The sequence below is a fragment of the Odocoileus virginianus genome, chromosome 11, assembly GCF_023699985.2.
Source record: "Odocoileus virginianus isolate 20LAN1187 ecotype Illinois chromosome 11, Ovbor_1.2, whole genome shotgun sequence".
NCBI lineage: Eukaryota > Metazoa > Chordata > Mammalia > Artiodactyla > Cervidae > Odocoileus > Odocoileus virginianus.
In genome coordinates, this window is record NC_069684.1 from 71931376 (window position 1) to 71956172 (window position 24797).

A 24797-nucleotide genomic window follows, 5' to 3' on the forward strand; every position below is an offset into this window, starting at 1 on the left:
GTAACACGCCTACGCACATCCAGCGCTTCGGTGTTTACCCAATGCTGTCATCCACCACATCTCATCTGTCCATCACAACACTTTACAGGGAAGATAAGGAAAGATGATCTTATGCACACTTTAAAGACGGGAAAGCTGAGGTTCAATAAAGATGTGTATAACATGCATCAACCGAATCTAAATCCACTCTCTCATCCTTCAATATCACACTGCCAAGTAGGGTGGAAGGGCTGAAATGAGAAATAAGGATTGGAGGAGAAACTGGAGGGCTTCTCTGGAAGTTTATTTTTTCTTTCCAAGGTTCCATGCAGATCCCTCTGCACATCCTAGCAACAGAATATCTCCCATCAGATTCTGAGAACATAAGCAGGGGATTGCAAAGTCAGACAACACTGGGATGCCAGCCCAAGGACTGGGTATACCAGGCTGGACAAACACCCAGCTCCAGCACCAGGCCCTGGCCCAGAAGACAAAGGACAAGGGCAAGTCCTTCATCATCAGTTCAGTTCAGTCGCTCAGTCGTGTCTGACTCTTTGTGACCCTATGAATTGCAGCAGCCAGGCCTCCCTGTACATCACCAACTCCCCGAGTCTGCTCAAACTCATGCCCATCGAGTCGGTGATGCCATCCAGCCATCTCATCCTCTGTCCCGTTCTCCTCCTGCCCCTAATCCCTCCCAGCATCAGGGTCTTTTCCAATGAGTCAACTCTTTGCATGAGGTGGCCAAAGTATTGGAGTTTCAGCTTCAACATCAGTCCTTCCAATGAACACCCAGGACTGATCTCCTTTAGCATGGACTGGTTGGATCTCCTTGCAGTCCAAGGGACTCTCAAGAGTCTTCTCCAACACCATAGTTCAAAAGCATCAATTTTTCGGCACTCAGCTTTCTTCACAGTCCAACTCTCACATCCATACATGACCACTGGAAAAACCATAGCCTTGACCAGATGGACCTTTGTTGGCAAAGTAATGTCTCTGCTTTTTAATATGCTATCTAGGTTGATCATAACTTTCCTTCCAAGGAGTAAGCGTCTTTTAATTTCATGGCTGCAGTCACCATCTGCAGTGATTCTGGAGCCCCCCAAAATAAAGTCTGACAGTTTCCACCGTCTCCCCATCTATTTCCCATAAGGTGATGGGACCAGATGCCAGGCAGGAGGGCCAAGAGGAGCTACTCCACGTTCAAGGTCCTTCATCAGCAGGCCAGTCTTATTGGTGACACAGGGGTGCCCCGCCCAGCTCAATCCATCATGGAATCTAAGCCTGATCTTCCTGAGCTCAGGGGTTAAAGGTATCTTTCAAGGACACAAATGCAAGTTCTCGGGAACACTGCCACGGTCAGGGCTTGCTGTGGCTGCCCAGGCTCAGGACACTTGTCCTTGAGCTGAAAGTAGGTGATTCTTAGTCCTTCCCTGCCTTCTGGACACCCTTCTTCCCAAATTCTAACACTGCGCCTGACACACAGTTTGTGCTCATTTTGTTTGCGGAATGAACAAATGAATAAATGAAGAAGCAAATGAATGATACATTGGCTCTGGCAATAAAATCAATCTGTTCTGGCTCAACTCTGCTGATTCTTAGCCCCTAAATCAGAGGTCCCAGCCAACCCAGGTTAGTTAGCTGCCAAGGAAGAAGTAAAGGTCAAGTGTTTTCCCTCCACACTCCCTCCAAGAGGCCACATTCTGAAAAAAAGGGGAGAGCTGGGGATACCCAGGCAGGAGGGGGGCTCTGCCCGCCCTTTTCGAGGACCTCTGCTTCTCCTCTGCGTTACTCTGCCTTTCCCAGCTCAAGGCCCAGGTGCCTGAGAAGGGATGTGGAAAGGACCAAGAGAAAAGGCCAGGCCCATGAGAAGCCACAGTGATTAGGGTGCTGCCAAAGCGCTTCTCCTTTGCATTTTCTCTAGTCCTGATGACCTTAATTGCTAATAACAACAACAACAATAACAATCATGGCACAGCAACTATATGGTTTCTGGCATCTTTCTTTGAAAAAGCTTCTAGCACATGATCTCATCATGCCACACATCATCCCAAGAGGGGCTAGAATAATCGTCCCAATTACATGGGTAGAGAAAGTGGGTACCAAGGCGATTTGACATCCATCTGGCTCACGCAGAAACATGCGGAGGGGCTCAGGGGCCCAGCCACAGGCGTGGAGTGGGAAGAACTGGGCTTGGCCTCCAGCTAGTCTGGTGTTCTTGGACAAGTCTCTAGGTTTCAGTTTTCTCACTTGGGATAAAGGGAAATTGAACCATTTCTCCAGCTTAATCCATCTCAAATGCTTTGGCTCAATAAAATAAAACCTCCCCAGCCCAAAGCCTGGTGACCAACCTTCCCTGGACCAAGGTCAGAAAGCCCCTGGAAGTTTGGATGCCAACTGTGCCCATCCGAGCATTCCAACAGATGTCCTACAAGTGCTTCCCACAAAGAAGGCTGCAGTATAGACAGCAGGGAGGGAACATCAAAAAATCCTCCTAAAGGTCCACGAGTACCAGGAGAGAAGCAGGCAGCAGGCTGCTGCTGAGGCCAGATGCCTCCTCCTGGAGACCTGGGCGCTGGCTCAAACAAAGGACTGGAGGCATTCCAGCAGGAGGAAGCAGACAGCCTCCCTCACCTGCCAGAGCGCCTGACTCTCCAGGACGCTGAGAGTCCTCGGCCAGATGCAGACAGCCCTTCCTCCCGATCCACCCATCCTCCCCATCCTCTCCTCCATCAGAGCTATTATCTCTCCTCATCCCAATCCTGTTTGGCAATTACCTACTCTAAGGATGGGGTTAGACCTGTCAAACTCTGGCCTCCACATTCTCACTAATCTCCCTTCAGCGCTCAGCATCCCTGCGCCAGATGAGGCTTCAGCTGTGTGTCCCGCTGCGGTCTGCCACTGGGCGGGGGGAATTAGATCGCTATTTCCTATTTCTTCCTTTCTCAGTTCCCTCCATTCTCAGCTCTGAACACATGAAGCAGGGCACAGGAATAGTGAACTACAGATGGACAGCACTCTCCTCTCTACCCATGGGCAGCTGCCCTGGCCAGTTACCAGAAAAACTCATGCTGAAATCTCAACTAGAGTCTGGACAAGGACCTGGCTAATGTGTCTACCTCCAGGGCTAAAAGCCTGGATTGAGAGATAGGACAAACCAGCCTAGCAGCTGGTGACTCTACCCAAATTTCTTTGAACCCAATCCATTGTTCAGATGGAAATCTCATCTCTCCATTCCACGGCACTGACTGTAGTTCCTGACTTCCAGTGTTTAATAATATTAATGTTAATTTGAATCATATTAAGTTGCCTTTATAGGTCAAAAGAGGCTGCAAACTGCCAATTTCATATGGTTTGACCTAATAACTCTCTGGAGGAATCATGTTTCTTAGGAAATAAGTAAACTCCTTCAAGTCTTGGATTTCTGTATCTCCAGCCAATCTTTCTTAATTTCTGGTTTAGGACATAACAGAACCGTGGCCTTGGAGGCACTGAGTATGTGCTCCATTAACTTTCAGACCAGTGGGGATGGGGAATCTAAGAACTTTGTTCTACTCCCAAACTTGGAGGGTGTGGCCGTTCACAAGGCAGATGCTATTAGGTCTCCTTACAACTGGTCATCCTGGGAAGAAGGATGGAACTTAGCTATAGGATGTTACATCGCGCTAGACTCTATGATAAAAGAGCTTGGTTCTGGTGTTGAGTTTTGCCTCTTGGTAGAAAAGGAGCCTTGAATCAGAAATGCCTGTTTGTCCAAGCCTGGTTTCCTTTTATAGTGGGAGCAGTTAAGGCCCAGAGACGTCACCTGCCTCAGTCAAGGTCACTCGGTAGTCATAAGCCCAGATCACCAGTTTTCTGACTCCCAGTCCTGAGTTCTTCTGGCAGGTCTGGCAACACACAGAACAAACCCGTCCCTGTCTGCCCTCTTCCAACTTCCTGGCTGCTGCTCTTTCAGGCTCCTCAAGCAGGACAGAAGGGAACTGACTGAAGGATCCAGAGTCCTCTCCTACTGGAGAAGGGCCCTGAGTTAGCACGCAGGACTCAGCCCCAGGGTACCCCGGGAGAAAAGAAAGGAGAGGAGAACGCAGGCAGTCCTGGAAACCCGCCCTCTCTCCCGAGTTAGAGCCAGGCTAAAGGCAGGTGTGGACAGCATGCTGCACTTGGGTGCAGCCCCTGTGCCGTCTCCAGGGGACGGTCCAGGCGCCCTTGCTTAGCCCACACTTGAAGGCTCAGGGCAGGCACAGCTGGGTTCCCTCAGAAGCACCTCATTGTAGAATTCCGAAGGGATGTGAAAGGTTGGCAGAAGCGACTTCTGAACCCTGGTCGATCCCTCCTCTTACACTGAGGGCCGTTCTCAGAGGGCAGGCAGTGACTCTGGAAGCCTCCGTCCCCAGGCCGCCCCGGCCAGCTGCGGCCCCCAGGCAAGCGCCTGCGTCCACCTGCTGCTCAGGGCTGCCCAAGCTGCTCCCACCCAGAAAGAAGAGCCTGATGCTAAAAGCAAGGGGAAAACAAAAGCTTCCCGGAGGTGCTGTGTGCCTCGAGGGAGCTCAGAGCAGACGCCCTGTCAGTTCAGTCAGAGGGGTGAGTGAGGGGTCTGGGAATCTGAGGGTCCTCCCTGCTGCTTACGTCTTCCCCTGCCTTGGTGTTAGGAAACATTTCAAATCTGAAATGTTGAAAAAACAGTGCAATAAACAACTCCAGACCCTTCACTTAGATTCACCAATTGTTAGCATCTTGTATGCCCTCTTGATGTATATAAATACACACATAGACACACACACACACTTTTGTTGGCTGAACCATTTGAAAACCACTTGCAGACACTGTGCCCTTGAATACTTTTGCATAAATATACTCTCTTATAAAATCATTATCATGGCCATTAGCACACCGTTAAAGATTAACAATAATTACATGTCATCTAATATCTATATTAAAAATTTCCCAGTTGTCCCAGAATGTCTTTTATGGTCATTTTATTTTTTTTTCTGACCCAAGATTCAATTAAGGTTTATGCATTGCATTTGGCTAAAATATCTCTTTAAATCTAAAGAGGTTTCAGCCTCCCTACCTTTCTCTCCAAACACACAATTTTAATGTTTTTTTAATAATTCACTTTTTTGAAGTCTCAGTTGTCATGGAGAATGACTCTCATTCTACCCCAGTAAATTTTTTTTGGCTGCTAACATCCAGAAATGCCTGCCTTATTTCTTACTAGGTTTTTCACCATTTCAGGCTGATGATATCAAGTAACAGTCTAACTACCAACTAATTTCGTACCTCTAAACATCTGACAGATTAGCTTTAAAAAGGTGACCATACTAAGTGCTGGTAAGGATGCAAAGCAAATGGAATTATCATGCAGTGTTGGTTCAAAATAGTACAGCCACTTTGGAAAACAGTTTAACAGTTTCTCATAAATTATAACTCTGAAGAAATGAACAATTTCCCCACAAAAACCTGAGTCCAATATTTATAGTGAATTTATTCACAATCTCCAAAAACTTGGAAACAAATAAAATCTTCTTAAACTAGTGAACAGATAAACAAGCTGAAACAATGGACATCTACTCTGTAATACACACTCTTGAGACACAAAAAGACACAGGAGGATCTGAACTGTGTCATGCTTAGTGAAAGTCAGACACAAAAGATCACATCCTGTGCAATTCAGTAGGATGTTCGGGAAAGGCAAATATTGTGGTTCAGTATCTCATGGCACATCAGGGTCTTTTGTAAGAGAATAGACCCTGATGCTGGGAAAGACTGAAGGCAGGAGAAGGGGATCACAGAGGACGGTTGGATGGCATCACTGACTCAGTGGACGTGAGTTTGAGCAAGCTCTGAGAGATGGTGAAGGACAGGGAAGCCTGGCGTGCTGCAGTTCATGAGGTTGCAAAGAACTGAGCAACTGAACAACAACAATCTCATGGTGGGGTGATTATATGATGATCACTTTTGTCCAGACTCACAGAACTGCACACCAACAAGTGTGACTTTTATCACACAGGAGCAGTTAAAAAGTGAATAGATTTGTTAGATGGGCATGCAAAGGAATAAAAAGAATGGCTCTCATTCTAGATTTGTCTTTCATCTCCTCATGATTAGATTCAGGATACACATTTTGACAAGAGTATAGGTGATATGATTGAACTTCTTACAGCAAGAACATCAGGAGGAATTAATGCCAGGTGTTTCCGCTACTGAGGACGTTTGGTTATTTGGTTAAGGTGGTCAGTGCTGACTTGCTCCACTGTAAAGACAGGTGTTTCCTTTTCTAAGGGGTAACTGTGAGGCAATACACTAAGACCAACCCTTCACCCAGTGCTCTTGGCATCCATTAGTAAGTCTAGCCCAAATCAGCTATGATTTTAGGGCTGCAAATGGGTAAGTTTAACGTTCTGTCCTCACTTCCACACTTCACTGGTATTTATCTATACAGTTTCCTCTCCCCACTCCTCCCTGCTCCATTTTAACTTTCAGAATGGATTCAAGGAATCTTTTATTCAGTGTCTTACACTCTATTACATTCCCAGTCTCACACTTGGAATCAGTATTTCTCCAAGGAGCACTGCTTTCTTTTAATGGAAAGTGGTACTGAGAAATAAAACTCCAAGCACTAGGTGTATTCAATGCTACTGCATAGCATTGCTTCTGGACCCTTCCAGGGGATAGACCTAGGGGATACATAAAAAAAATCATAGGGTTTTGCCTCACCTTCCCCCATTTTTGTCTCTCTTCTTCGAGTAAAACTCTGATTTCCAGAAATATCAACAGAGTTACTTCTTTGAGCTAGCCTAAAATAATCAGAAAAGCTTCCATTTTATTACACCAATACCACAAAGTTCTCTGAGGTCTTTTTTGCAGTTCTTTTTATCCTTGGAATATACATTTCAGTATGGATATAGAGTCAGGGCACTAAACTAAAAAACTACTAGAATTAACTCTCTTATTTGTAATCAAATTGATATTCAGTTAGGATCTTTATTTCTGTTGCAGTCAGCTTTAGAGTTTGCTTTTTCCTTTCTTTTTGATCTAATTTAATTTGTGAATACATAAAATATTTGCCTGGTTCAAAATTCAAAACAGTCTAAAAAGATATCAGTAAAGTTTCATGCCAATCTCTAGCCTCTCTAACTTGTTTCTACCTACCCCCTATAGGTAACCATTTTAATTAATTAATTTCTGGTTTATCCTTCCTATGTGTATGTATGTATCAGTTTGCAAAAAAAAAAAAAAAAAACAAAAAGCCCTATTTCTCCCACTTCCTCAACCCAAAGATGGCATACTATGCACACACTCTTTTGCATCTTGCTGCTTTTACTTAATAACATATCCTAGGTATCACATATCAGTTCATAGAGCTCCTACTCATTTTTTTGGCTGCATAGTACTCCACTGTATCTATTAAAGATGGGCACTGATAGTTTCCAGATTTCCTAGTTGGCACAGTGGTAAAGAATCCAGCTGCAATGTAGAAGACATGGAAGACACGATTTAGATCCCTGGGTCATGAAGATCCCCTGGAGTAGGAAATGGCAACCTGCTCCACTATTCTTGCCTGGAAAACCCCACACCAGAGGAGCTAACCTACAGTCCACGGGGTCACAAAGAATCACACACAACTGAGTGCACACACAAAGAGACATCGATAGTTCCAATGATTTCCTTATTACAAATATGCCTTAAATAATTACCTTGTGCACCTGTCTTTCTGTATTTGTGAATGGGCATTTTCTGGATAAATTTCTAGAAACAGGGCTGCAGGGTAAATGCATATGTTGTTTTTTTAGATATTGCTAACTTGCTCTCCATAGGAGTTGTACTAGTTTGCACCCCTGACATTGATTTTGCAGGTGGAAGATCACAGCAGGATGCTATGAAGTGTTCTAAGCTGAGAGTTTCCCTGAGTTTACCCGAGAGTCTTTAACTCCTCACCGATTAACAATTAAGCTCCCTCTGCCCTGAGTGATCTGACTCAAGAAGGCCAAAGCAAAGGAGTCTCACTGATTTCATCCCAGTTTGTCTCCCTGAATTATCCCAAAGATTTTGGTACTTAACTTGGGAAACCAGAGCAGAGAGAAATGATGAGGCTGGAGACTATAGCCAGAGAAGAATTAAGAGTGAAGAAAGTCCAAACGGGGCGGGGGTGCGGGGACTGTTAGCTGTGTTCTCACCTCCCTTTTCTCTCCTTTGGCCTGTCTGATCCGCCCCTGTCCCAGCACAAATTGCCTGCACCAGCTCCTCCTCTGGCTAGCAGTCGGTGGCTCTGGTTCTAAGTAGGTTCCGCCTGGTTTTACTCCTCAGCCCCGTCTCTGTGGGCTGAACACAGAGGACGGGCTTAGGTGGGGGCCGCAGTGCCAGTCATTTCTGCTTCACCACGTGCAGAGGAAATAAGTCAGTGGAACAAGAATGGCTCATACAGGGAAAAAGGAAAGAGGAGACAGAGAGGAAGTGGAGCACAAAGCATTCCACACCAGCCTTCTGGACTGCAGCCTGCTTTCCTCCTCTGACCCGCTCTGCAGCAGGGGGAAATGAGCGGGGAAGGGACTGGCATCCCAGCTGACTGCCCAAGGGTTCTGCTTCCCTGAGACCCCTGCCTTGCTCATCCCTCCCTCCTTCTTACCCCCACCCAGCAAATACCCATCAGAGGTGGCAGGAGCCAGTGCAGGTCTGAGGAGCAGGGAGCCCTATCCAGGGGGTTGGCAGAGGAGGTCGGAGGCTGGGGGAGAATTTCTCCAGGGAAGGCAGTGGGGCCTAGGAGGGGCATTCCTCTAATGAGCTGAACCCAACACCAGGCCGACCTAAGCCAGACAGGACTCTTAAGGTGCTGGGACCAAGAAGGAACACCCTCGCCTTCTCCCTCCAAGGTTTGGTGGGTCTGGAATGCCCTCAGCGGCAGGCCTTCTGGGTCAAAGGCCAGGGGAATAGAAAAAAAGAGAAAAGGGCCCACGGGGGTTGCTGAGAGAAGCTGAATTATTCTCGAGTAAGAGGCAGTTTCCTCTGTAATATCTGAAACGCTGGTAGGTGGCTGCGGGTCAGGGCTGGGTTGAGTGGCCCAGGACCCCTCTTCTTCTCAAGGGGCCGCGGCGAGAGAGGCACAGAGTCACGGCTCCTCCGCCTGCTCGGGTCCCCCCTCCCGCAGCACCTGCTACTTCTGCCCCCCTGGGCCCTCCCGTTCAGACTTTCTTGGACACCCAAGGCCATCGACCCCCGAACAAACCTGACTCAGCACTCCCTCAGGCCATCACCGGGGGAGCGGGCGTTCCGGTTCCAGGGGAGGCCGGAGACCGCAGGGAAGCCAGGAGTCACCCCGGGAGAGGCGGGTTCCCAGACCCCCCGACGCCACCTTCTCCTGCCGGCAAACACTGACTGCGCCCGCGGGGCTGAGAAGCCCGGGTGGAGAAGCGAACTGTGCTCGTCCGGTTGGGTTCTGAACCCAGCCAGGGCAGGGGAGACGGTAACAGGGAGGGGAAGGAACCGGGCTACGGGCACCCCCGGGGGCAGGGACCCACGCGCCGCCCGGAGGCCGGGGTGCTCGGCGAGCTCCGACCCCGCAGGCCCGGGGCGGGGCGGCGGCCGGGCGTGGCCGCGGCGGAGGGGGCGCAGCGCGGACCCGCCCCGGGCCCGCGGGGAGGGCGTGGGGCGCGGGGAGCCCCTTGGCCCCTGCCCGCGGCTCAAAGCTGCGGGCGCGCCCTGCGCGTCCGGGAGACGCCTCCGAGAGCCCGCCGGGGTCGACCCCGGGTCAGGGCCCTGCGTGGGGGGTCGGCCGCGCGGACGCGGGGGTTATGAGGCCCCCCGAGTGGGAGACGGCGCGGAGAAGGGGGTGATTTCGGGGTTGTGCTTCTGCAAGATGGTGGCGCGGAGGACGGGGCTCCCGGGCCAAGAGATGAGCTCCTCTCCTTGGCTTTCCTCAGAACCCAGGCGGGGTCCTGCCGTGGGCCCCCTGCCCACGGGGTAAGGCCCCCCTCGCTCCCCCTGCTGAGTCTAGGGAGAGGCGCGGTCTGACCTTGCAGGAGTGCAGGCAGCCCCGTCATCCAGAACCCCAGAGTGGAAACGGGTTCCTGTTGCTTCCCGGCCTCTGTGTCCACCTCCCCCAAATCTTCTGCTTCCTTCTTTCCAGGTTCCAGGTTCTAGCCTCTCGCCTTTAAGACCCTTCCGACCAAACTGGCTGAGAGGGCGAGGGCGAGCGTCCGGTTCCACACACCTGCACTCCCCAGCCTTGGGGGCAGGACCGGCTCCCCAGCACCCTCCACCCGCCCCAGAGCGCGCTCCGAAGGCCGCCAGCCCGCGCCGGCCGCCGAGGGAGCCGGCCTCCTACACTTTCTCCTCGGCTCCCTGCCCCGGAGGCTCCTCTCCCCCGGGTCTGCCCCAGCCTAGGATGACCTTGGTCTCGTCCCTTCCTTCTTTGTAAAGAGGGCCTTGAGCTGAGGGGGCGATGGGGGCGGGGGGCTCCAAGTGGTAAGGACCAGAAGGGGCAGCTCTGGGGGGAGGCTCCGGGAGGGAGACGAGACCGTCACTCCCGGCCAGGCACTCCACCCAGGCGAGGTGGGTGCGGTGGGGTTTTCCGGTCCCTTCGGCGCCCCCACTGCCGCGGGGCCTACTGCGTCAGCTGAGACCCGCCCCCCCCCCCCAACCACCAGGCTGGCGGGCACCAACTTCAAGTTACTGTGAGTCTGGCAGGTGTGCCCGGGAGGGCGGTGATCCTGGCCAGCAGAGTGCCCACTCTCTCCCAGGATGTGGCCAGCCACTCCCGCACCCTCCACACCCGGCAGGAGCGCGGTGGATCCTTCAGAGAGATGACGGAGGCGTATGTGAGGCTGGACTCGCCTGCAGAGGATGCCAGCTTGCCTCCTCCACCCCAGGGGCGAGCCAAGTATTTGAGCGAGTGTTTGTGAACCAAAAGGAGGGACAATCCCAGCATGAATTTCTAGCTCTTCATCAAGACAGCACAGTGGCCCAGGATGCTGGGACCCTTCTAATGTTGCCTGTGGCCCACCCTAACCACCAAACACTCGCCAGCCCCGTGAAACTGAAAACTTTCCAACTTCACCCCTTCGCCTTTCTCCCCTTTGGGAACAGCTATATATGGGGCGGTGCCCTCAGAGACACTCATACAGTTGGTTCTTGACGCTCTGCATACACTCAAACAACAACGGTATGAGGGAACTCCCAGCTTTTTCCACGACTAATTATAGACGTGAAAGTCTGAGGATGTTTTGCAAGCGGTAGAGAGAAACTGCTGAGGTTTCCCTACAAAGCCAAAGAAAATGTATGCATTCCCCTTCCCCACCCCCAACTTCTCCTAGCCCAAACCGCCACTCACCCCGAAGTGAGCCCTTTCTCAGCCCCCAGAGCTGCCCCTCCTTCCTGTTGAAGATTTCATACTCATTTTTTTTTTCCATCTCTCTTTAGGGCTTTCAAGAAAGGGAACAGACACGGAAAATATTTCTGCAACAGTTTTCCATTCTGTGTCTCATTCCCAAGCCAAGGGGGAGGAGGGGGCAGGGAGGGCAGGAACGAATGGGGGAAAACAAATGCTTTTGCCAAGAGCTCAATTTGGGTATGAAAAATACAGACCCTCCACTTCCCTACCCCCACAGCCTAAGAATGACAACTAGGGGGGGGAAAAAGAGAAATCACTTGTTTGATTATACGGTTTCTAAGAACTGAATCTAGGAAGGAAATATAGTATTTGACAAATCTGTGCACATATACACACATACACACACCCTAAACCCAGTCGCAAGAAATATGCTAGGAAGAAGAAATTCAAGGAGTTAAAGAAGTCATTGAGAGGAAAGAAAAACTAAGTTTGCAAATCACGATTCAATTCATTCTCTTCAATCCTACCTCTCTTTCTTAGCAAAGATCCAGGCTTCTGCACGCGGGACTCCCCCTCCAGCCTTCCATGGACAGGGGTAGGGCGGGGGGTGTCCACCCACCGGTCTCCCCAGTGTGGTAACCACGCCGGAGTTGCTAGCTGGTCTCTTCTGCTTTCCTCGCGGAGGTCAGGGAGTGGGCTGGGTCTCCACCGGCCCTCCCAAGGGAAGGACCTCTCAGGTTCCTGGAAGGAAAGGGCGCCGGGGAGCTGGGCGGGTGTCCCTGGTCTTGCTTTTCTCGGAGGGATGGTTCCCCAGGAACTTCGCGCCCCCTTTCAACGCCCGGATTTAGATGGTTTCAACAGCAGAGCTTTCTTAAGAAAATGCTTGTCATGGCAACAGCTCCAGCCAACTCGGGCCAGACTCTGGCTCACCAGCCCGGCCCGGGGGGGAGGAGAAGGGGCGGAGCGAGGCCGGGCCGGGTGGGGCTTGGCGGGGAGCCAGGCCATTCCTCGCTGTTAAGGTGGCCCCGTTGCAAGCTGCGGCGGTTTCCTGGTTTGTCTTAAGGCGGCGTGGGGAAAGGAGGGGAGGAATCCTCTTTCCGGTGGGGTCTCCTCTCCGCCCTGCTCTCCCTGGTCGGAAGCAACGCAGGGTGGGGGTGGAGCGACGAGTGGGTGTGGGTGGCGGTGTTCAACGGTTGCTGGGTGGAGGGAAAAAAGGAAGCTTCTGCAGGTCGTTGGCTTCCTGCAGCTCCTCTCAACCTCTTACTGCCTTAGACCCCGACCCAGAAACCCAAGGTGTCTGCGAACTTGGCCCAGCTCCTGCATCCTCCTTCCCCGGTCTGAGTAGGGAGCCTGCTGGAGGAGAAGGAATTGCTTTGGTCGAACTCACCTAGACACAGCTTTGCTAGTACGCACACCTTAGTGCACAATCCTTACCCAGATCTCACATACCCGCTGCCTGGGTAACCGCCTCAGTAACCACCAGGGGCACATCCCCACTAGCTGCCTAATTTGAATCCTACTATGTGTGGGCTATGGCGCCAAAAGCTTTGTATACATCATTTCTAGTGTTCATGACAATCTCTTTAAAAGTTTATTTATTTTTAATTGAAGAATAATTGCTTTACAATGTTGTGTTGGTTTCTACCAAACATCAGCATGAATCAGCCATCAGGATACATAGGTCCCCTCCCTCCTGAACTTTTCTCCCACTTCTCACCCTATGCCCCCACCCCCAGGTTGTCACAGAGCACCAGTGTGAGTTCCCTGCATCATACAACAGATTCCCACTGACTCTTTTACATGTGGTAATGTGTGTTTCCATGCTCCTCTCTCCATTGGTCCCAGCCTCTCCTTTCCCCCACCCCTCCTGTCCGCAAGTCTGTTCTCTATGCCTCTGTCTCCACTGCTGCCCTGCAAATCGGTTCATCAGTACCATCTTTCTAGATTCTATATATATGTTAATATATGATGCTTGTTTTTTCTCTTTCTGACTTACTTCACTCTATAATAGGCTTTAGGTTCATCCACCTCATTAGAACTGACTCAAATGTGTTCCTTTTTATGGCTGAGTAATATTCCATTGCATTTATGTACCACAGATTCTTTATCCATTCATGTGTCGATGGACATCTAGGTTGCTTCCATGTCCTAGCTGTTGAAATAGTGCTGCGATGAACACTGGGGTACATGTGTCTTTTTGAATTATGGTTTTCTCAGGGTATATGCCCAGTAGTGGGATTGCTGGGTCATGTGGTGGTTTTATTCCTAGATTTTTTAAGGATTCTCCATACCGTCTTCCATAGTGGCTGTATCAGTTTACATTCCCACCAACAGTGCAAGAGGGTTCCCTTTTCTCCATACCCTTTCCAGCATTTATTGTTTGTAGATTTTTTGATGATGGCCATTCTAACCGGTGTGAGGTGATCTCCTGGTAAAGTTGAAAGGTACTTATTGTCTTCATTTAAGTTGAGGAAATTGAGGATCAGTGACTCATCCGAGGTTACACATCTGGTTAATAACAGAGCAAGGATGTAAGGCTAAGTTAGACTGACTCCAAAGCCATGTATTTCCCTGCACTTGTATCGTGTTCCAGCACACATTTCCATGTTAACTTGCATACAGATATTCATGCACACTCACACACAGACTGTGAACTGTCAATCACACTCACCAGCATTGTGTAACAGTGCCACCCCTAGATTTTGCCTAAAACCTTCTGGCTTTCAAGTGCAAACATGCCCTATCAACTGGTGCACATCTTCGTTGACTGACATATTCCCACACCTCCCTTAGCAGGCATGTGAACACAGGCAGACACACACACTCATATACTAATGGAAGGCTGATTAAAACACACCTCACAGCTTAGAGTTGTAAACTATGATGTAGAGAAGGTGACTGGCCACAACTTCAGGGTTTGGGAAGAGACCTCTTTGATCTTCCCATCTTAACCCAACTCCTCACACACACCACACCTGTCCTCCTTTTGCCATCCAACCTCCAGGCCCAAGCATGAAAAACCACGTGCATGTGGAAAAGCAGAGTTGTGAGTTAGAGCCTTGTGGTCTGGTCTTCCTCTGCCTATTCGCACCCTTGCCAGTGTCTTACCATTTGGGTCCTTTCTTTCCTCTATTTTTCTACTCTAATATTTCTCAATAACTCATTTATGTCCCATTTCTGAGCCAGGGAAAGTTAAACAGACAAAAGTAAAGAAACTGTTCAGAGTGGTTGGCTGGGCTCAGAACTCAGAGTTTCGTAATGTGGTGCTAGAGATTGCCTGCTCCCATCTATCTTGGGAACTGAATCCAAAATAAGTCCCATGCCTACCCTTGTGCCTGTCTTTCCCAGTCCAGTAGATGGAAGATTCCAGGGGTGTAGAGGGGTGTTTAGGGTCACGCTCTCTGGAAGCCATCGTGGATTGTTTTCAAGCAGTCCTTTCTTCCTAGGGAGTGAAAGCTCCCCGCCCCACCCTTGGCATTTAGGGGAGCCCGAAGGGGAGCTGTGCTCTCATTCAGCCTCCACCTCTCTTCCGAGTCCTCTGGTCCATCCCGCTCCACTCTCCAGAGCGTTTCGGTGGAAGGACTGGGGGTAGGGATAGAGATGTTAGAGTTTCTAAGGTCCTACCAAAATGTCAGCTTCAGGAGCCCAGATCAATTGTTGAGGAAGACAGGGAAATGAAAGGAACGGAATCAGTGAAACAGAACTTCATATTTAATGGCTGTCAGGCTCCCTGCCGGATTGCAGCAGCTTGACATTTTAGTCCCCAGTGAGTGTCAGTTGCATCTTTATCATTCATGAGAAAGCCAGTGTCTGAAATGGTGCTTTATATGGATTAAAGTGTATTTTAAGCTTGTCTGCAGTGGCTGTGTGTGGAGGCCTTGCCTAACTGTTCTGTAAGTTTGCCTTGGAGGAGTAACAATTTAGACGAGATGTGTGGTCCCATTTAAGGAAGGATCTACTTTGGCAGTCTGGCATGTAGGGGCCGGGAAATGATGCCTGGTTAGTATGTGAAAAGCTAGAGAGTCTCCTCAGACTCCCTGGGTTCGAAGGAGGCAGGCTGTGCAGTGGAGGTGCTGTCCAAAGAGGTGCCGAGGCTGGCTGGGGTCCCTAGGCTGTTTCAAGTAGATCTGCCCCGTGTCCCCGTCACTTGTGGGGCTTGTGGGATGAGGGGAGAGCCCCCAGCCCAGCCCAACTCCAGCCCCTGACAACCAGGAGGGAGAGTGTGGGGTGGCCGCGGCTTCGTCTCTGTAACTGAACCAGTCCTGAAGCCAGTGTTTGCTGGACGCCCAGAAGCCTTGGTGCCTTCTTTCTTCTAGCAGCGGGCTAGAGGTCTGGAACAGATAAAAATAAATCTACCATAAAAATAACTGCCCAGTGTGGGAGAGCAGAGGCGTGCCCCTTCTCCCACCATGAAGAGTGGACGTATCGTCTCTCGCACAGAAAGTTCCTGGCTGTTGTGGATGGCTGGTTGACTAGCCTCTGACTAGACCCTTTTCCTTCTTCTCCCTGCCGTGCCCCTGCCTTCACATGTTCTCCGACCCTTGAGCTGTAGCCTGGCTCTCCTCAGCCAGGTGTCATGGCCTCCAGTGGGCCAGGCCAGTGGGCTTCCATCACTGTCGACCCTGTCCCCGCACTGACTCTTCCTTGAAGAAAATGCAGTCAGCCTTGTCTCTCCCTTAGGTGTTTAACAAAGCATGTTCTTCTGGCCTCTTGAGACCCCCGCCTGGAGTTCCCCAAGTCACCACGGCCAGTTCTCCCCGGCTTTCCTGAATGAAGGCTGCATCTCTCCTTACTGTGGGTATCTACTGTTTATCTGTCTAGAACACCAACTTCCCCCTGACACCCAGACCCAGTTCTTCTTGAAGATGGTCTCTCTCCTCACTGTTAATATGGAAACTCCTTTTATTAGACGCCCATCCCTACCTGACCCAAAGTGAGCCAATTATATTCCTTTCTGAGATTTTTGACTAAAAGGCCAAAGTGAAAATGAGGCTTGATTCCCTCCAGCAAGGACACTCAGAGAAATGAAGCTCTGGAAGTTGAGGTACTGTGTTCCCTGCCACATGAAAGAAGCCTGCCATCTTAAAGTGTAAAACTTGCACGCAGAGAGAGGCAGAGAAGAAAGCTGAGGAGCGAGTTCTGGCAGCATTTGAATCAACGTGACCTCATATCCTACTATACCCTTGCTTTTCCTACAAATGAGTTAGTTACATGACTCATTATCAACGCGTAATCTAGACTAAATTGGGTTTTTTGATCACTTGTACTAAGTAATATACTAATATAGAAACCTTTAAGTCGATATGTACCATTTAGATACACTCATTTCAGTGAATTTCATTCATTCATTTTATTCATTACTGAATACCTACTATTCAATTCAGTATACATATTGAATGGCTACTGTTTTAACACCCACTGGGCCTAGATGAGGCATACAGAGATAATAAAGCTTATCATTTAGTGGAGGAAAAAATATGTTCACAGCATAAATAACCACAATAGAAGGTGTTATAGTTATTCTTTTAAGCAGTTATTATTCTTTTAAATGTTTATTGAGTGCTTACTATGTGCTAGATAGTATATGGTGAAATTTGAAGTATGAAAATAGTTCTCTGGAAATTCCAGGGAGTGATAACTTTTGGCAAAAACATTAGAAGGCTCTAGAAAATAGATGGTATTTGGAGGTTCCTTAAAGAGTAAGCTTGCTTTAGCCTGTTTTGAACTGGGGGAGGGGGTGGTGGAGAGGGGCAGGCTGAGCAAAAGTCCAGGAGGAAGGGCAGAGAGTGGAGGCTGGGAGGCAGGCTTGGGATGGACTCTCCAGAGCCCTGGGTGGCCTCTTCAAGTCTATGTTTAGCAAGCTGGCTGCGGCAGCAGCATGTAGACAGCTTGGAAACCTAGGTGGCAGGCAGGGATAATCCCCACCCAGTGCAACGCTGGGCAATTTTATGTAGTGTAGTTATATATAACCTAGTCTCCCTGTTCTCTGGAAGCCTCTGATCTAGTTGTAGAGACACATAAAACAGATCACAAAACAAAGTGTGTGATTAAGTCTAAAGCTTGGATCCAGATGAAAAATCCAGCGAAGGTGTAGTGAAAGGAAAGCTGATGATGGGCTGGAGCCTTTGGGGAAGACTTTTTAGAGTTGGTGGGACTCCTGCTGGACTTCAAAATTCTATCCAGGGTCTCCTCGTTCCCCTGCAGAACAACTCTGGTGATGGCTGAAGGCAGAGTAGACAGAGGCATTTATCCCAGCAACATATGCTCCCATGCCCTTTGTGTGTCCTTATACATAATCTAAGACAAGGCTGCTGATGGAAAGGAAACTGGAAGACAGAGCTTAGGAAAGCAATTTGGCTGCAGGTTGGTCCCCAAAACTGGGGGACAAGAAAGACTGCTAGCAACGGGGAGTCAGTGTGCTCGGCAGAGATATCAAGACAGAAGCCTACTGAATGAGCCTGGGCCAAGATGACAGGTAATGAAAGAAGACTGCAGCTATATAAGAGCACAGATAGCCAAGACAAGCTCATCTGCTCAAACAAGGAACTCTCAACTTTGTGGTGAGATTTGTTCCAGGAACCAGATAGGGAGCACTCTATCCAGGAAGGCAATAATGATTTCAGCTGGGAGGGTCCAAGGACAATGAAAGGATGGCTAGCTCTGGCTGGTAATATGAGAGATAAGCAAATCACAGCAGCTGTCTCAGCAGCAATAGCAGCAACAAGCTGGGGCTATTTTTCCACTGCAGGAAACTTGCTGGGCCCTCCACAGGAGGCCTGGCTTCCAGCTCACCCCTTGCTGAGTGTGGGTGGTCATCTACCCTAGACAAGCAGCAATTTCATTTTTTCCACTTCCTGGGATTTCTGTGGAGAGGACTGGGTGGGACAACCTTTACCGAGATCATTAGAAAGCGCGTCTGAGCTGTAAAGGGTGTGATGCAGAATTAAATCAAAGGATGCTTTCTCTGCTAACTGGAAGGAGCTGGTCTCAGGATCACCAGTCTCTGCCACCACAGAGGCCTTTGGGACTCAACTTTTATTCACTGGATTTTTGGTGTTTTGTTGTGTTGCTGGTTTAATGCTCTGATTCTGGCAACAATGAGGCTTAGTAGGGGTGCCGAGAACCCCACTTCCTTCTGTGATAGCAGGCAGAAGAGCGTTTATGGTGGGGAAAGAGTTGAGATGGGCAGTGGGAGTGTGTTTAAATAGGAAAAATGTCTGTGTTGAGCCCCTCCTGGAGTGAAGGAATTCTCTCTTCCTCATCTTTGCCTCCCTGGTGACCGAGCACATCTGAGATGTCCCGGGCATCCTGTGGATGGAGGAGTGCAGGATCTAACATGGGAAAGTCTGGACCAGTAGAGGAGAGGGCCAGCAGCACTTTCAGGATCCAGCGCTTTTGATCATATGTAAAATTGGTTTGATTTACATGGGAGCATGTTTTACTGTTCCATTTTACTCTTGTTCAGTTGTTTTGGAAACTTCAGTGGTTTGGTTTTAATTTCACTTTGAACTCATTAACTAGTTGTTTTTTTTTTAACTCAAGTTCGATTCGTGATTTGTTTTTCTGACAAAATATTTGTCTTGCATTTGTTTCAGTCTACATCAAATCAGTGTCATTTAAAAATAATTTTTGGTTAATGTCTGTGTTCAGTAGAGCTGAGAAAGTAAATGTAGAAAGAAGGGAACAAGTGATGACTTTTAAATTTAATTTTTAAACCTAATTAGAGTGTCAGCAGTGCCTTAAGTGCTCATTAAGTTTCAAATAAAGATCAAAGAAAAGCCAATTGGAAGGATCCTCTCTGGCCTCCACGCCAGACAGGAAGGGTTTATAATCTGTCCCATCTCACAGGTCCTCTGTTCCAGAGTCTTTAATAGCTCTTCCATGTTTGCACAGTACTTGCAGTTTACAAAGTGCTTTTTCTGCAGAGAATAATTGGATCCTTGCAGTAGTTATACATGGTAGGGAGATTAGGGTATGAGCTATTATTCCCGTCTTCCAGGTGGGGAACAGGATTGCATGATATCACACAGTTTGTTTGGCAGGTCCTCTGCCTGCTCAGCCAAGGTGCCTGTCTCCTACTTTGAGCTGACAGGCTTTCTCACCCTGCATACCTTGGGTCCGTTTTTCAGACTTCAGGCCCTCAGGCTCAGGGGGTGCTGTGGAGACCTGGGGAGAACAGCCCTGACTGGGAATGGCTGCAGGAAAGAGGAGGCAGCAGTGGTCTTCCATCCCAAGAACTGAATTCTAGCCCCTTCGGTTTGTTCTCAAACTGACAGTGGGTCCTAGATTCCGGAAATCCTCCTTCCTTCATGTCTTCATCTGGGGAGGACCACAGGAGGTGGGCCTCACACAAACCCAGAGTGGAATTTGCTCTTCAGGGCAGGCTTGGCTGTTTACTCCAGGGCCTAGGCCCCTTCAGTCCCTCCTGTTATTTAGGCAGCTCCTTAGGCCCCATCTTCATACCCTTCCAAACACAGAGTAACCTCAAGGTTTCCCACAGGGCCCTGGGCAAATGCTTAGGCTGAGCACTTACCTTCCAGTCATTTCTCCGACTAATATTTACAGACAATGAGCAAGCCAACTCACTTGCCTTATCTCCTTTCATTCTGGCAGTCCTAAGAAGTAAGTGTCGTTACACTAATTTCATGGGAAATGAAGCTCAGAGAGGGCTTCAACAGTAAGTCATAGAGCTGTTTGCAGCTCTAGACATTCTCACCAAGTCCGTTGTGCCCACGTACTTCCGTTTTACTTGAAACAACAGACAGATGAGTGTGGTGAGCACCCACTCTGGACAGGCGCCATAGTAACCATTTGTGTGAGTTACTTTATGATAGGAGGTCCAGGTGAGGAACACAGTACCAACAAGCCACCACAAACTGGGAGTGCTCGGGAAAGGTCAGGAGGAGATGCAACGTGTCGTCCCACCTCTCAGAATCCTCCTTGCTGGCAGCCGTGTCGACTGAGGAATGCGTGCACCACCAGGAAGGACCCTGAGTCAGAATCATTGGCCAAAGACAACCCAGAAGCTAATCCCATCAGCGTGAAACTGTGAGCCATGCAACAGAGCAGTCCTCCTGGGTTCCCTTACCCTCCTGCTCTCTGCCCGGGCACCCCTACCCAATAAAGTCTCTTGCTTTGTTGGCATGTGTGTTTCCTTGGGCAATTCATTTCTGAGTGTTAGGCAAGAGCCCCCTTTCAGGCCCTGGAATGGGTCCCCCTTCCTGCAACAAAGCCAGAGTGGCCAGTTCAGGGAGGAAAAAGAGATTTTAAATGTTTGGCTTGTCTGTGTGTCTATCTCAGTTTAACGGCCTCCAGAAAGCAAGGACTGTGGCTGGTGTACAGGCTTTTTGGTCAAGAGAGAAGGAAGAGGGAGAGAACGTCTTCTCTGCGTGTTTAACCTGGTGTGTGTGGGGGGGGGTGGGGGGGTAGTTAAGCAGATGGAGGGCAGACCCCAAGGTGAAGGGAGGGTTCTGAGCGCTGGAGTGCTGCCTCTCCCCAGTGACCACCGACTCCAGAGCTCTCGGGGTCTCAGCCTGACCTCTGGAGGTGTTGCACCCGGTGCTTCTAGAAAGTCACTCAGTCCACACGCCTAGATCCAGGCAATCCTGCTAAGGCTCACCAGGTAGAGAGCCCTCTTTCTGAAAATCCTCCTGAACAAGGAGATTCTGCTGCCTGCTTGCATTATACATTCCTCTTTTATCCATTAGAAATAAGTAAATTCTTCAGAAGAGCTAACCTGAATCCTTCTTATTCAGATTCTGGTAGGCACTCACCAGAAGCTGAAAGAGGATGATAAGTGAAATAGAGCTCATTTTAAGACTTTTGCTCAGCTGTCTTCCCTGGCACCCGACTCCACACTGGTATTTGGGGTCTGGAGCTCTATGTTAGAGGCATCTTGTCTGCTGGAGCTGTTGATGGTACCAGAAAGAGTGCATCCACCAGAGTCGAGGACAGATGAAGAGGGGCTGCTGCAGCAGGTGATTCTAGGCTGGCTTCCTTAGTCTTAGTTTCTTCTGGGATCTGGTGGTTGTGGAGTGAAGAGAAAGTATGTCAGTAGGAAAAGCTATTTTCCTTTGCATTGTGTGTTGCGTGGAGGGGTGTGGATTATTTGACCAATTCAAGTGGCTACAGACAGTGTTCTATTTTTGGTTCCTTGAGTGGCCTTTTGCAAAGTGTTCAGCTTCTATAGACCTCAGTGGGCTCCCCACACCTGTGGCTTGGGACCCTGGAAGTGGGATGCATGCATGTCTCTCCTGGTGTTTGAAACCTGGTTAATTAGTTTGAAGGAAAGACAATGGCAGCACTTTAAGCCAAGATCCTTGGGATAAGTTAAAAATAAAGAGTCAAATTCTGAAACTCTTCTTATCAGAGGAGCCTTCAGAGGTCATCTGGTTTTTTCCTTCCAGATTCCGGGCTGGAAGGTTCTTGTCACCATCCAATCTAGCTGATTCTATATGAAGAGCAAGTTGTTCCATACCCTTCCCCACCACACCCAGTCTCTGTGAGGACCGGCCTCTATTCCTGCACTTTTTGTTGAACACGGCCGATGCAGCAGTCCCTATGGGGCATTCCAACGGGACCGCCTGCTTCTGGGACCTTAGGGCTTTATTCACCATAGCAGTCCCTGTTGCCCAAGCTGTCATCACCCTAGAATCATAGGCATTGGGGTATAACTTCTTGGTAATTACCCCTGTGCCATCAGCATGATATCATTTCCATGAGATAACTAGCCTGGCAATAACCAACTTGTTAGACTTCTTGTGTGATAAAGGCTGAGAAATAGTTCTCAAAATAACTGATGCTCAGATCTGCTTGCTCAGCAGTCCCTTAAGACTCAGCTTATGTGTCACCTCCTCTGAGATGCCTTCCCTGAGTCCCCTCTCCCAAACACAGGTTAGGTGCCCCTCGAGGCTTCAAAAGTGTTCAGAGGTGACATCTATTAAGGCACTTACTGTGTAGTGCAATGAAGGCCTATTGCTGGGTCTCCTTGCCATTAGACTCCAGGTCCTTGAGGGCAATGCATCTTACTCAGTTTTGTATTTCCAGCAGTTGACACAGTGCCTGGCATAACAGGTGCCTGACAACTTATTAGAGCAAAAATGAATCAACAGCTGACTTAACACATGTATGAATATAAACTGTGGTTGGTGTTAAAGGTTTGGAGTTAGTCACAAAAGCATCCCATCAGATTCCAGAGGCAGGCAGACCAAGAAGTCTGCCACTTGGAGGTCTTTAAGAAGGAGCAAAATGCTATCTGCCTCTGTGTGTCGTGTGTGTGTGTGTGTGTGTGTGTGTGTGTGTGTAGTCCACTCAGTCGTGTCCAACTCTTTGTGACCCTTTGAACTGTAGCCTGCCAGGTTCCTTTGTCCATGGGACTTTCCAGGCAAGAATACTGGACTGCATTGCCACGCCCTTCTCCAGGGTATCTTCCCAACCCAGGAATCAAACCCATGTCTCCATTGTATCCTGCATTGCAGGATTCTTTACCCACTAAGCCATCAGGGAAGCCTTGCCATTTGCCTGGTCTGGGCTAATTTTGGTTTTGCCAGGCTAGGGGTGTAAGTCTCTGACCTTGCAAACCACAGATGTTATAAAGGGAGGTAAAGAGGAGGGTCAAAGTTCTTCCTTTGGGAACTCACCCTCAGCTCCCTCATCTGTTTCTGAGGCTGCTTGTTGCAGAATAAAGTTGAAATGCTCAAAATCCTTTGAAATAGGAAGTCTTGGGTGGGGTCTATACCCACCATTGATCATACACTTCTGAATTTCCACTGTGATAAAGGTTTTAGTTAGGATACTGTATTTGAGTATATGAAAACTTGAGGGGTTAGTATCATTATCCTCATTTTATTGAAGAGGAAAGTGAAGGTCAGAGAGGTTTGTTAACTTATTCAATGTCACACAGCTGGTATGTAGCAGTACTCAGTTTCAAACCTAGTTTCCTTACTAGGAAGGAAAGCCCATATTTTCTCTTGCAAAGCCTGGGGCCCGTGGCCTGTGGCTCCTGGACCCCTGACTGTTCCATCCCCATCCCTCTGCCTCTACGTGCCCTCTCTAAGCATAGAGCTCACAAAACAGTTTATTTCTGGGTCTGACATCTTGGTGGATAAACTCAACCCCAATGAGGTAACTGATGCAGTCTCTGCCATCCAGGATGGGCTGGCATGGGCTAGCCATCACACACTGACTGTCACACACTAGCTAGCACAGCCACATTTCCAGTCCCCTCTCCTGGATTCCCATTCCTTCCGTCCCAGACCACGGCCAGGGATATTTCTCTTAACTTCTCCTGTCACACAGGAACAAAACCTCCTTTGTCTGGGCAAAAAAGTTACTCTGATTTTCATAACAGCTCTCTCAATTCAAAGCCATCACATCCCCTGAATTATGAAAACTGGTATTTTGCAAGAGGTTTCTGCCTCTTCTGGATGCCTATGAGCAAAGAAATTTTTGCTAAATATTCCTTTTTCTTGAACTCACAGTCTTTTAAAATGCCTTGGAGATATTCAAGTCAAATGTTCTGTTTTCAGATTGAAGAAACAAAGGTGGATAAGACTGACTCTGGCTCTTGAGGGGCCAGGAGTTTGTCAAAAGTTCCTCATGGCATCCATTTGTGTAAATGTTTCACCTAGTGCTGACAAATACTTTAATAGTTACATTGGATGTCTTCATATTAAGAAACTTGACCCACTGATTCAGGATAGGGTCTGTAGTGGTCATTTGCGTCTTTTTCTGCTTCTGGTAACAGCAGCTATTTACTCCAGGATCTAGGGCCCTTGTATGTAGAGAAATCCTCTAATAGGGTGACATGTCCAAAATGTGAGCTTCAGATTTGATACCTACACCTGCAAAATTTCAGGTCCCTTCGCTCTGGTGGGTAAAATCACCCCCTAGCTGATTCCCTGAGTGGCGGCACTTGGATTTTTTTATTTTTCGTTTGAAAAATCACTGCTGTGGGAGCCATCACAATATTGTAGCACAACTATCCTCCAATTAAAAATAAAATACAATTTTTTTAAAAAAGAAAAATTACTGCTTCCTCTTGCTAAAATCTTACAGTTTGGGAAGAATTGGCCCTACTCCTGACTTCAAACCAGGGGATGAGACTCAATTCTGGAACTTTGGTCAAAATCCCTTCCAGTAGAATTCACGCTAGTAGCGTTAACATCTGGATATCTGGGGCCATCTTGGCAATGCCTCCCGGAGAGCCAGCGTCGAAAGTCCAGCTACAAGTGGCAGAGAAATCAGTCCTGACAGTGAGATTTCTGTAGGCAGCCAGGCCTGATATACTCATGGATTTTGCTCAGGCCAGGTTTAGTTAGGTTTCTTTTCATTGCAATGGAAAAAATCCAGACTAATATTGGACTGAGGCCCATATCATTTACAAAAAAAAGTTGCCTTTTTCTACTGGCCTGAGGGAACAGGAGCGAATTCTTCTCCCTTCTACATCTCCTGCTATACATTGGTCTTTTCTTACTTCCTTTCCACTTTCAGG

The 24797-nt window shown here is 48.8% G+C and overlaps 1 protein-coding gene across 5 annotated transcripts in view; it reads right to left on the minus strand.

The window, feature by feature from the left end:
* The window catches only part of ATP2B4 (ATPase plasma membrane Ca2+ transporting 4), a 100635-nt gene extending 88383 nt beyond the window's left edge, over window positions 1–12252 (minus strand). For 3 of the 5 annotated variants that reach the window (XM_020897709.2, XM_020897715.2, XM_070474635.1), the window contains exon 1: window positions 11833–12252. The gene's annotated coding sequence lies outside the window, so the exon portion shown is untranslated. Of the gene's footprint in view, window positions 1–9202; window positions 9518–9988; window positions 10054–11832 lie in introns of those variants that run through there. The other 2 variants (XM_020897711.2, XM_070474634.1) reach the window with 2 other exon arrangements.
* Window positions 12253–24797: the final 12545 nt, after the last annotated feature.